General features: G+C 52.5%; 1 protein-coding gene across 6 annotated transcripts in view; it reads right to left on the bottom strand.

The window, feature by feature from the left end:
• Window positions 1-12,459, bottom strand: part of adgrv1 (adhesion G protein-coupled receptor V1) — a 986,427-nt gene that overhangs the window by 955,537 nt on the left and 18,431 nt on the right. The window lies entirely within an intron of this gene.

Here is a 12,459-nt window from a genome sequence, read left to right on the forward strand (position 1 = left end):
ACAAATTCTGGACTTGGTTCCTGGTTGATTATACATAAAAACAAATTATTTTTTTAATGGGATGATATGACGTCAACTGAGCCTTGGATTTCTCAAAGACGCTTTCCACAATGTAGCTATGAAGAAGAAAATAGCAGACCCATTTCCAATATATGGAGAGAGTGAAAAAAAATCCTATGGAAGTTTATAAGCATCTTGTGACATTTTACTCAGCTGGGCATTATTTATTGTAAGTGAATCTTTAGCATATCTATATATATAAATCGGTCCTTCTGTCTGTCCTTCTGTCTGTCTGTCCTTCTGTCTGCCTGTCTGTCTGCAGGTGTGCGTCTGGGCGGCTATGCGCTTGAAAGTTACAGGGCGTACCTATGCGTGCGTTACGTCGAAAGAAAGCTTACCTTTCCAAAACGGTTTTAAGCATATTTACGTTTCGGCCGGGCTAAAATCGCACGCGCGGTATCCGAAAAACCTTAACGTTCCGCTCATTAACATCTCATTATCCACTCATTAGCGACAGAGTGACCTCGAGCTCGACCAATCGTACGCCGGGTTGCTGCCGTGTGCCGCCGGGCCAATCGGTGCGTGTGTGGGCGGGCCTTATCGTTCTGAACCGAGGTGAGTAGCCGCCATCTTGCTTCCATTCTTTTTCCTGCTTTCTGCGTCTTTCTTTTCAAATATACATTTCCAGCAAAATAAAATTCAATTTATTAAATTCTTTTAAAATAAATCACTCATTTGTAAATATTTTATCTAACCTGAACATTCTTTTTCCTACCTTTGCCCGTTTTTTTCTTAGGCCTGAAAGCCTGGGCCTTTCTTGCCCAGCCAGGCCCGAGCTAGGTAACTGGGCTGCTGCTAAGCTCCTCACCCGTCCCCCCACCCCCCCCGGTGTCACGTTACCCGGGGCAACGGCGTCAGCCATGAGGGTCAGGGTGCGCGCGCAGCAGGAGCAGGTGAGACTCTGTTCCGCGCTCGGCTCGGGCGGGGGGGGCGGGGCTCTCGAGAGTGCGGATCTCGGCCTTGGTGAGCGGGAAGGGTTACCCCGGCAACGGGAGTGCGGGCCGGCTGGGGCTTGGAGAGCGGGGCTCTCGGGAGTGCGGGACGGGCTCGAAGAGCGGGGCTCTCGGGAGTGCGGGGCGGGGCGGGGCGGCTGCGGCTTCGAGAGCAGGGCTCTCGGGAGTGCGGGGCGGGGCGGCGAGGCAGGGTTACCCCGGCAACCGGGCGTGGCCATGGCCGTCTCTCAGCCTCAAGCCCTCCCTTCCTCCCTCCCTCCCCCTCCCTTCCCCCTCCCCCCTCCCCCCCTCCTTCCCCTCCCCCTTCTTCCCCTCTCCCCTCCCCCCTTCCCCATCCTCCCCCCGCCCTCCCTTCCCCCTCCCTTCCCCCCTTCCCCTTCCCCCCCTTCCCCTCCCCCTTCCCCTCCCCCTTCCCCCCCGCCCTCTCTTCCCCCCACCCGCCCTCTCTTCCCCCCACCCGCCCTCTCTTCCTCCCAGTCGCTCTCTCTCTACCCCCCAGTCGCTCTCTCTCTTCCCCCCCGGTCGCGCTCTCTCTCTCTCTCTTCCAACAACAACATGCCCTCGAAAAAGCCTCGGCACCGCCGGGCACTTCAGCTAGTCTACATATATATAACGGTATGTCTCTCTGTCTGTCTCTCTGTCTGTCTCTCTGTCCGGCTATACAATCAAAAGTTATAGAGCGTGCCTACACATATGTTATATCAAAAGAAAGCTCATCATTAGGGGACTCTTGTAGGTGTATTTACTTTTTGCTCAGACAAAAATTGTGCCAACGATATCCAAAAAACTTTCAAAATTCCACTCATTATCCGCTCATTTGCATCGAGTGGGGGCGGGTTCATTGTGTGTGCGGGCGGGCCATCCTACAGTTGAGTGACGTGATAATTGACCAATCCCACAGTTCAGTGACCTGACGGTTGACCAATCGGTGCGTGTGTGGGCGGGCCTTATCATTCTGAACCGAGGTGAGTGGCCGCCATCTTGATTCCAAACTGTTCATTTCTTTTTCCCACTTTCTGCGTGTTTCTTTTCAAATCTACATTTCCAGCAAAAAAAAAAGTTGCTTTTAAAACACAAATTGTTTTTTAAAAAAGTTAATTAATTTGTAAATCTTTTCTCTAACATCAAGAATTTTCCTACCTTTCACCGTTTTTCCAGCCCTGTAAGCCTGGGCCTCTGTTGCCCAGCCACGCCCGAGCTAGGCACCTCCCGTCGCGCTCAACAAGCAGCTCGCGATCGCCACCATCTTTGTTAAGGCTGGAGGGGGCGGGCCTGAGCCGAGCGTCGCCACCCGCCGCCATCTTAGTAAAGGTGGGTGGGGCAGGAGTCAGCGCGCGCGACTTGAGTCCGGCCGGGCCTCACGCGGTAGGTTGCGCGGCGACGTCTCTCTCTCTGCTCTTGAAGCCGGCTCGGGCGGGGGGCGGGGCTCGGGAGAGCTCCCCTCCCCCCCTCTCCCCCCCCCTCCGCTCCCCATTCTTCCCCCCTCCCCCTTCTTCCCCCCTCCCTTCTTCCCCCCTCCCCCTCCCCCTTCTTCCCCCCTCCCCCTCCCCTTCTTCCCCCCTCCCCCCTTCTTCCCCCCTCCCCCCTTCTTCCCCCTCCCCCTTCTTCCCCCTTCTTCCCCCTCCCCTTCTTCACCCCTCCCCCTCCCCCTTCCTTCCCCCCTCCCCCTTCTTCCCCCTCCCCCTTCTTCCCCCTTCTTCCCCCCTCCCCCTCCCCTTCTTCCCCTTCTTCCCCCTCCCCCTCCCCCTTCTTCCCCCCACCCTTCTTCCCCCCTCCCCCTCCCCCTTTTTCCCCCTCCCCCTTCTTCCCCCCCTCCCCCCTATTCCCCCCTCCCCCTTTCCTCCCCCTCCCCCCTCCCCCTTTCCTCCCTCCTCCCCTTCCCCCTTTCCTCACCCCTCCCCCTCCCCCTTTCCTCTCCCCCTCCCCTCCCCCTTTCCTCCCCCTCCCCTCCCCTTTCCTCCCCCTCCCCCTTTCCTGCCCCCTCCCCCTTATCTCCCCCTCCCCTCCCCCGCCCCCTTTCCTCCCCCTTTCCTCCCCTTCCCTCCCCCTCCCCCTTTCCTCCCCCTCCTCCTTTCCTCCCCCGCCTCCCCCTTCCCCCCCTTCCCCCCCATTCGCTCTCTCTCTTCCCCCCAGTCGCTCTCTCTCTTCCCCCCAGTCGCTCTCTCTCTTCCCCTCAGTCGATCTCTCTCTTCCCCCCAGTCAATCTCTCTCTTCCCCCCAGTCGCTCTCTCTCTTCCCCCCAGTCTCTCGCTCTCTCTCTTCCCCCCAGTCTCTCGCTCTCTCTCTTCCCCCCAGTCTCTCGCTCTCTCTCTTCCCCCGTCGCTCTCTCTCTTCCCCCCAGTCGCTCTCTCTCTTCCCCCCAGTCGCTCTCTCTCTTCCCCCCAGTCGCTCTCTCTCTTCCCCCCAGTCGCTCTCTCTCTCTCTCTTCCAACAACAACATGCCCTCAAAAGACCCTCGGCACCGCCGGGCACTTCAGCTAGTTAACAATAAGTAGACTGATGCTGACTCTTAAAGTGGTGTTGTCAGTATAGAATGGTGTTCAAGCAAGCTCAGTTCCTATCACTGGCAAACTAGAAAATTCTAGTCAAACATCACCATATTAGTCACCAGGAGAAGCTGACTGAATGCAACGTGCACCTTTGTTATACGGTTTTCAGATATTTGTCTTAATTCTTATTAAAACTATGCCAATCACAACATCAATTACACTATTCAGGTTCCTCGCTTCCAATCTGTGGCCACCACCAACAAAACAGCCTGGGAACTAAATTCAATAGCCCCCGAAAACGGGTATGGGGATCGTGATGCATGATTAACCAGTTGATTACGATGCAGATAGCATGCCAATTTCATGCTGCCTTCTCATTTAAATGATTGCAGTGTCCAGCTAGCGCAAAGTGTGCTGTTCAATGGCTGGATGCATCAGCAGGAGTCCAATATTGTGAGAGGCTAGCACAGGTTAATTATAGTCTGCACTGCTTAAAGCTAGCTGCACCTCTTAAAGGGGAGGTGCACTGTGACTGGAGCAGGTTCTGGGAGTCGTGCAGGAAGAGATTCTGACATGGGAAAGAGTGAGGAATGGCACAACAGGAGAGAGAATGAGCTCCAAGGTTTTTGGATGCTGCACTGGAGGTCTTGGTGGAGGAGATGGAAAGGAGAACAGATGTCCTGTATCCGCAGGGGGGAAGGAGGTCCTGCAGACGAATGGTGAAAAGGCAGTGGGAGCAGATAGCCATGGAGGTTAATGTCAGGAGTCATGCCCCAAGAACCTGGATGCAGTGCCACAAGAAGTTCAATGATCTCACACAAGTGGTCAAGGTCAGTGAATGCATCTTCAAATGCCATATCTCACCAACTGTACCAGTAGCCTCAGCCACTGCTCAAATCACCACACACCCATCACTCACCTACCAACAATCTCTATCAATCAAGCCTCATACCTAACATTCATATGCTTCACCTCACCATCATACACATCTCAACGCTTGTACACACTGCCAGCTATTCAACTATGACAGCCACACCAGCCAAACACATTGCACGACACTCACTGACGTACTTCCCTTTCTCTTGTAGGAGAAGGTGGCGCACAACCAGAGGCAGCATGAGCTAACCTGAGGGGTACAGGTGCGCCTGCATGGCCTAGCCCCCATGGAGGAGACGGTGCTGGCCATTATGGGAAGGGACATTGCTGAGCTTATGGCCAGTTGAAGGTGACGGTATAAGAACATAAGAACATAAGAAATAGGAGCAGGAATAGGTCACTTGGCCCCTCGAGCCTGCTCCACCATTCAATAAGATCATGGCTGATCTTGGGCTCAAAGTCACTTCCCCGCCCGCTCCCCATAACCCTTCACTCCCTTATCTTGCAAAAATCTGTCTATCTCCACCTTAAATGTATTTAATGACCCAGCCTCCACAGCTCTCTGGGGCAGAGAATTCCACAGATTTACGACCTTCTGAGAGAAGAAATTCCTCCTCATCTCAGTTCTAAATGGGCGACCCTTTATTCTGAAACTGTGCCCCTGAGTTCTAGATTTCCCCACGAGGGGAAACATCCTCTCTGCATCTACCTTATCGAGCCCCCTCAGTATCTTATATGTTTCAATAAGATCACCTCTCATTCTTCTAAATTCCAATGTGAGCCCAGCCTGCTCAACCTTTCCTCATAAGTCAACCCCCTCATCTCGGGAATTAACCTAGTGAATTGTCCCTTTGCAGATTCTTTGAGTCCTCTGCACAACTTGCTTTCCCACCCATCTTTGTATCATCTGCAAACTTGGCTACATTACACTTGGTCCCTTCATCCAAGTCATTAATGTAGATTGTAAATAGTTGAGGCCCAAGCACCGATCCCTGTGACACCCCACTAGTTACCTTTTGCCAACCGGAAAATGATCCATTTATCCCGACTCTCTGCTTTCTGTTAGTTAGCCAATTCTCTATCCATGTTAATATATTACCCCCAACTCCGTGAGCTCTTATCTTATGCAGTAACCTTTTATGTGGCACCTTATCAAATGCCTTCTAGAAATCCAAATACACCACATCCACTGGTTCACCTTTGTCCACCCTGCTCGTTACCTTCTCAAAGAACTCCAGCAAATTTGTTAAACATGATTTTCCTTTCATAAAACCATGCTGACTCTGCTTGACTGCATTATGATTTTTTAAATGCCCTGCAACTGCTTCCTTAATGAAGGACTCCAGTATTTTCCCAACGACAGATGTTAGGCTAACTGGTCTATAGTTTCCTGCTTTCTGTCTCCCTCCTTTCTTAAATAGGGTGTTACATTAGGTATCCTCATACCTAGTCCTCCTTCTCACATCCCACTTCCTCCTCATCTCACAATCTCTCCTGACTTACAAGCTGTACATGGTGCAAGAATGCACCTCTTACTTTCCCCCCTACCCCTCAGCACAAGCTTGCCTTTCTCCTTTTAGATACCCAAGAAGTGCAACCTGGCCAGGCTGTGCAGGGACAGCAAGAAGAGAGTGATGCTGAAGATGCACCGTCACTCGATTTCACACTTGCAACCACCAGCTCAGCTACTGACACCATGCGTAATTTAGAAGATAGCATAGAGGCGGGATCTCCGCATGGTGAGACACCGGGCACTTGTGGCCTGCAGCCAGGGCAGGTGGCAAGGATAGCGCAGGTGCCAGCTCGCCGGAGGGCGAGGTCACACACGAGTTCTGCTGCAGAGGACTCAGATGATGACTTTGATTGGACAGGCTACAGAAAAAGGCTGGTGGGTATGTACAATGAAATGCTTGGTGCATGGGGAAGCCTGCCCGAAAGCCTGCGTGCAATGTCAAGGAGCATGGAGGAGCCCAGCACTAACTTGGCACTGGGCTTTGCGCAGAGCTTGGAGCCCATCCTTTCCAGCATGGAAGTGGTGGTCAGCTTCATTAGCACACTTATAGATCCAACCACGCTGCAGCGTCTGATGGCCAATGTCCCAATATCTCAGCTTATATTGCAGCACAAGTAGCAGCAATGTCTGAGTGCTGCAGTGGAAGCTCAGACTGTTATCATGCAAGGTCAGCTTGTTGCCATGCAAGTTCAGACTGCTGCTATCATAGCTATGGATTACAGTGTTCAAAGGGGCTTGCAGGCTGTCACAGCAGCCCAGCAATCTTGTTTTTTTATTCGTTCATGGGATGTGGGCATCGCTGGCAAGGCCAGCATTTATTGCCCATCCCTAATTATCCTTGAGAAGGTGGTGGTGAGCCGCCTTCTTGAACAGCTGCAGTCCATGTGGTAAATCTGTCCTCCAACAGATTACTAGGATTGCTGAGGCGCCGCCCCGGGGGAATGGCAGTGGCTCCATGGAGCACAAACCTGCTGTCCTCTCTCATGATGACTGCAGTCATCCTCCCACCACTGCCACTCCACCAGTGACCTTGCTGTTGCCCTTCAGCCAGCCAACCTAGACTGCTGCCACCCATGCAGAGATGGTGCAGTACACAGCTGGGCCTTCTAGGCACAGAGCTGCTCAAGGTCATCCTCCATGGCCATTTGCAGTCTCCTCTACTGAAAATCAGCAGCCTTCCACCAGCCATGCTGCAGCCGCTAGGTAGCACAGGCAAAGACATTAAAGGAATGCTCAAGGGTGATTAGTTTACATTTGTATGCAATATGGCATGATTTATTTTATAAATATGGTTTGGAATGTTTATTTTGTGGTGGCTTTTATTTTTGCATTGTGGCCGAGTAGAAGCTGTGATGGTCAGTGACAGAGGGAAGGTAAGGTGCGGGAATGTTGGTGAATGGAGAATTGGGGATGTGGTTACTGGTAGTTCTTCATGGACAGCCCAGCCAGAAAGGGGCTATCTAGGTTGCCTCCTCCCTTCCTCTTCCTCTTCCTCCTCCTCATCCTCATGCCCCTCAGCTACTCGCCATATAGTTGGTGGCATAGGCTGTGCATACAGCAAACCACCACGAATCTTGTGATCCTCCAGTGGCAAATTTACATCAAATTTACTGGAGAACTGATTAGAATATGCCATAACAAACATAGCAGCAGATCAGAAGAGGCGCAGCCAATGGCCAATGTACTGATCCCATTCAGCCAATGGTGCGAATTCTGAGGACAAGCTCCTGAGCAGTCAAAGCAACAAACAAAGCTGCCAAGATGTGTCTAAGAACCCCACTCCCAAAGTTGAGGATGGAGGATGCACCGTCGACTTGAAGAATCTGATCAAGAAGAGTGACCAGAAACGGCCAAATGGTACCCGAGACCTACTACCTGGCCAGCGGCTTCAACTACAGGGTAAACTATAGGGAGTTTGACCAGCTCCAACTGGGACAGCACCTTCTATACCGGCGTCTATTCATGACTTTGCCCCTCCTTATTTCTATAACTTCCTCTAGCTCTACAACCAGCCTCCCCAGGAACTCTCCGTTCCTCTGACTCTGACTTTTTGTTTCCTCCACAAATTGCTCTCATGGACCTCCAAGTATCCAGCTCAGTGGAGGCTGCTGGGAACAGGTTGCCCATTTGCTCTCTTGACTAAAGCTGATGTACATCTTCGGGTGACTACAGAGAACTGTGGAAAAAAATAGAGCAATTCAAACTCTTAAAAGAATGATGAGCTCCAACACTCATCACATTCCTCTGCTAATGCATCTATGACTGGTAATTTTTCTAGTGGTTCTACAGCCAATATTGGATATAAAATTTATGGGGGGAGAAATTCGGTATCGCCCCGTTTGGGGCGCAATTATCAGCCGGGTGCAAAGTTTAGCGCCTGGCACTAATTATCGCTTCTGACTGCAAACTTGGCTTTTATCACCCCTGGAGGTATTGGAGCACTAAATCAGGCGCTGCACACCTGCCATAAGGCGCAAAGGCCGAGGAGCGAGGCGTTAACTCAGAGCACGGGCGCAGCGCAGGTGATGTCAGTTAGCGATGGAACACAGACACACTGGCACCGGCCAGTTCTTAAAGGGGAGGGTCGATCTTGCTCTCCAGCCACACCCTGCCCATTGGAGCCTTGAATCTCGGCCTGGATAGACCTGTGACTACATTTTCCAGCCAAGGACTATGGAGAGGGTGAAAGAACGAGCTCAGCGCTTCAGCGAGCAGGCCTTGAAGGGTCTGGTTGGTGCGGTGGAGCGCAGAAGATCTATACTCTACCCTCAGAGTGGCAGGAGGCCTTTGCCGCGCGACTACAGAAGAGTGTGGAGGGAGGTGGCTCAGCACGTCTCCTCCAGGAGCATGGTGCCCAGGATCCATACTCAATGTTGCAAAAAGTTCAACGACCTCACTCAGGTCATCAGGGTGAGTGGCTTCTTTTCTATACCTCTCCATCCCTCCATTTCAACCTCACTCTATGGCCAGGGGGTCTTAAAACCACAATGCCGAACACTCATCCAACACCTATGACCCTCTCATGAAACAATTCCACACCTTGCATACAGTAAGGGCTATTCAGCTATGGGAGGCACATCAGGCAAGACCATGGCTACATACATTAAGGGCTATTCAATTATGGGAGGCACATCAGGCAAGACCATGGCTGCATATTTACTCAGATGCCATCCTTTTTCTTGCAGGCCAAGTTATCTCATAACAGGAGACAGCAGCAACGGATGGGTGGAGGGTGGCCTCAGCTGCAACCCCTCAGCGGTCTTGAGGCGCGCATCCACGGGGTTGTGGCAAGCCAGGTGATCGGTCCCGTCGCCCCTGGAGAGGTCGACCCCGTTCGGGACAGCAATGGTAAGGTCATCAGCTTTCTCTCCTTTCTCATTCCACTTGTCCCTCACAACACCAGCCTTTGACACTTTCAATCCAACTTACTAAATCGCTGCACTCCTTCCTCCTTTACTGTCCCCCTGTCCTCACTCTAAAGCCACTCTTGTACCTCCCTGCTTTCAGATGGTGATTCAGAGGAAGAGGAAGCTGGAGCATCAGCGCCACCCTCTCCTGAGGAAGCCCATGCCCACACTGGGACCACATCTTCCCTGGAGGGGAGCAGGGGGGAAGGGTCTGATAAGGGTGAAGCTCCGGGACCCAGCGGGCTGCAGCAATGCAATGTGGCTAGGGAAGCTCAGGGGCCTTCTCCCCAGAGGGAGAGTAGGCCAGCGAGTCCTGCTGCACTGGACGCAGAGGAGGAGCGGCTCATTGCTAAAATGAACACCCAGGCGGTGGACATGCACACTCAGCTCATGGGTGCAGTGGGAAGGGTGCACAAATGCATTGAAGCACTGGCAAGGAGTGTGGAGCACTATGCTGTAGCACAGACGGATGCCACGCAAATGATTAGTGCTGCAATTCAGTCACTGGCTGCTATGATCCAATCTCAGACTGGTCTCATGCAGACTCAGATTGAGGTCACACAAGTACTAACTGCTGCCATTGTCGCTGGTTCGGACACATTTCCCCGAGGCTCTCACCGTGCTACAACAGGCCAGCAATCTGTGCTCCAGCAGATTGCTCCGGATGCTGAGATGCTGCCCTGTGGGAGTGCCAGTGTGTCGGTCGAGCAGGGAGTTGCTGTCCTCTCTTAAGATGACAGCATTCCTGCTGCCACCACCGTCACTTCCCCATTGCACTTGCCACTGCCTGTAGCCCAGACTGCTGCCGCCCATGCAAAGTTGGTGCAGTCTGCAGCCGGGCCCTCCAGGCCCAGAGCTGGTCGAGGCCGTCCTTCAAGGGCATCTGTAGTCTCAGGTTCTGACAATCAGCAGCCTTCCATCAGCTTTGCTGCAGCCACTGGGGCCCCATTACGGAGGAGCAGTAGGGTGGGAAGGGGGGAAGTGCGTAAGGGAAGGAGATCACCCTCGAAAGGTGAAAAGTAAGAGGTGTGATGAAATGTTGGGAATTTTTTTATTAAAGGCCGAGGTTCGCGTTCAAACTTTTGTTTAGTGTTTTGTACATTATCTCCAGGTTGTGAGAACCAGTTATGTTAATTAATGATTTTTTGTGTTTGTTTCTATTAGTTTGTCATGAAGAAATGACACACATAGAGTTTGTAAAATAAAAAGGTTTTTGTATTCAAAATGTGCAGGTTTGGCCTTTGGAATCATTGCTGCCTTGGCTGGCTTTGGGGTTGCGGGTTGCTTTCATTCATATTGTTCTCCATGCCAGAAGCCATTTCCTCAGTAGGGGCCTAGAAGCGGCTTGTTATCAGTTGTTGATGGACGGCCCTTGCAGTTTCAACATTGTGGGCCTCCCTCCCACCTTGGTGCTGCTGCTGATCATCCTCCTCCTCTTCCTCCTCCTCCGGTGGTGCTCCAAGGCCTGGTGGCATTGGCTGGGTCCTGAGGATTGCCAGGTTATAAAGAATGCAGCACACAACTATGAAGAGGGAGACTCGCTCAGGCGAGTACTGCAGGGCTCCTCCTGAGTGGTCCAGACAGCGGAACTGTTGCTTGAGCACGCCGATCGTCTGCTCAATGATGTTCCTGGTGGTGAAATGGCTCTCATTGTACCGCAGCTCAGCAGGGGTGTTGGGGTTACAGAGCGGTTTCATCAGCCAGGTGCACAGTGGGTAACCCTTGTCCCCGAGGAGCCAACCACTTGGCTGATGCGGTGCCTGGAAAAGTTCTGGCACACCAGTCTGGCGCAGGATGAAAGCATCGTGGTTGCTTCCAGGATAGCGGGCATTGACACTGAGTATCAGCTGTCTGTGGTCACAGACCAACTGGACGTTTAAGGAGTGGAACCCCTTGCGGTTTCGGAAAAACTCTGCATTCTCATGCGGTGCCCGCAATGCCACATGCATGCAGTCAATGGCGCCCTGCACCATGGGGAAGCCCGCTAGCCTCGCAAAGCCCAATGCGCGTTCATGCTGTTTGGCCCGGATCATCGGGAAAGAGATGTACTGGCATCTCCTTTTATAGAGGGCATTTGTGACCTGACGGATACAGCAATGGACCGCAAACTGGGAGATATTGGCAATGTCCCCAGTAGCTGCTTGAAAGGAGCCGGTGGCATAAAAATTCAGAGCCACTGTGACCTTCACTGACACCGACAAAGATGTCCTGGTCCTCAGATAAGGCTGCAGATCTGGCTGCAGCAGGTGGCAGAGCTCAGTGACCACCTCCTTGCTGAAGCGCAGCCTGCGCAAACACTGCTCCTCAGACAAATTAATGTAGGAGAATTGTTCCCGGAATACCCTGGGAGGGTCAGATCTCCTGTGCAGAGGCCTGTTGGCCCTCCTCCGTCTGGCCATGATTGCCACTCTCTCTGCATCTCTGTTGCCTCAGATTCTGCAGGCGCAGGACGATGCCCCGAATCAGTGCAGCCCCCATGGTCTCTTGGCAATCAAAGTAATGAAGGTCAAATCCAAAAGTACCTGCAAAGTGATGCTCAGTAGCTAAAACTACTTCACACAGTGTTGACTCTATGCAGAAGTCTCTCTATCTCTCTCTCAGAATCTTTCTCTCTGTCAGAATGAGTGGTGCAAAAATGTCTACCACAGAAAAAGCCAGGAAGAGGGCGCCTTTAAATAGCGCCCCCCCCAGCCCCTCACCGACTGGGAAACGTTCCAGTCTCCCAGTTGTTGCTTGCGCCTGGTGGAAAGGAGGGGGGCTCCATTCAATATCCGGTCTGGGGCGCCACCAGGGTGTTGCACGCGCGACTGACATCACGATCTGTGGGCACAGGAGGTCAGGGCGGTAAACTTTTGTGCCGCTGCAAAAACTCTAGTCAATTTCGCGAACGGCGCAAACATCACCGCACCCAGGTGCTAGTTGCTTTGCGCCCCATTAGCGCCCTCTTAGGGCACTAATGGGAGACGCAAACCAACCGAATTTTTCCCCTAGCTTTTTAAAAGAAAAAAACATTTTTGTAAGGGATGAGATTCGAACTAAGCTTTTCCCTTTTTTGATCATTTTATCCCTACTCCCAAGCCCCAGCTAATATAGCTTTTGGTAGCCACCAGAAAGCATTGGGGCTCTCCCCTTTCCTGGGATCCATTTGGCACTGCCCCCCT

This window comes from Somniosus microcephalus, chromosome 1, assembly GCF_052327205.1.
Source record: "Somniosus microcephalus isolate GS21.2 chromosome 1, FLI_Smic_1.0, whole genome shotgun sequence".
NCBI lineage: Eukaryota > Metazoa > Chordata > Chondrichthyes > Squaliformes > Somniosidae > Somniosus > Somniosus microcephalus.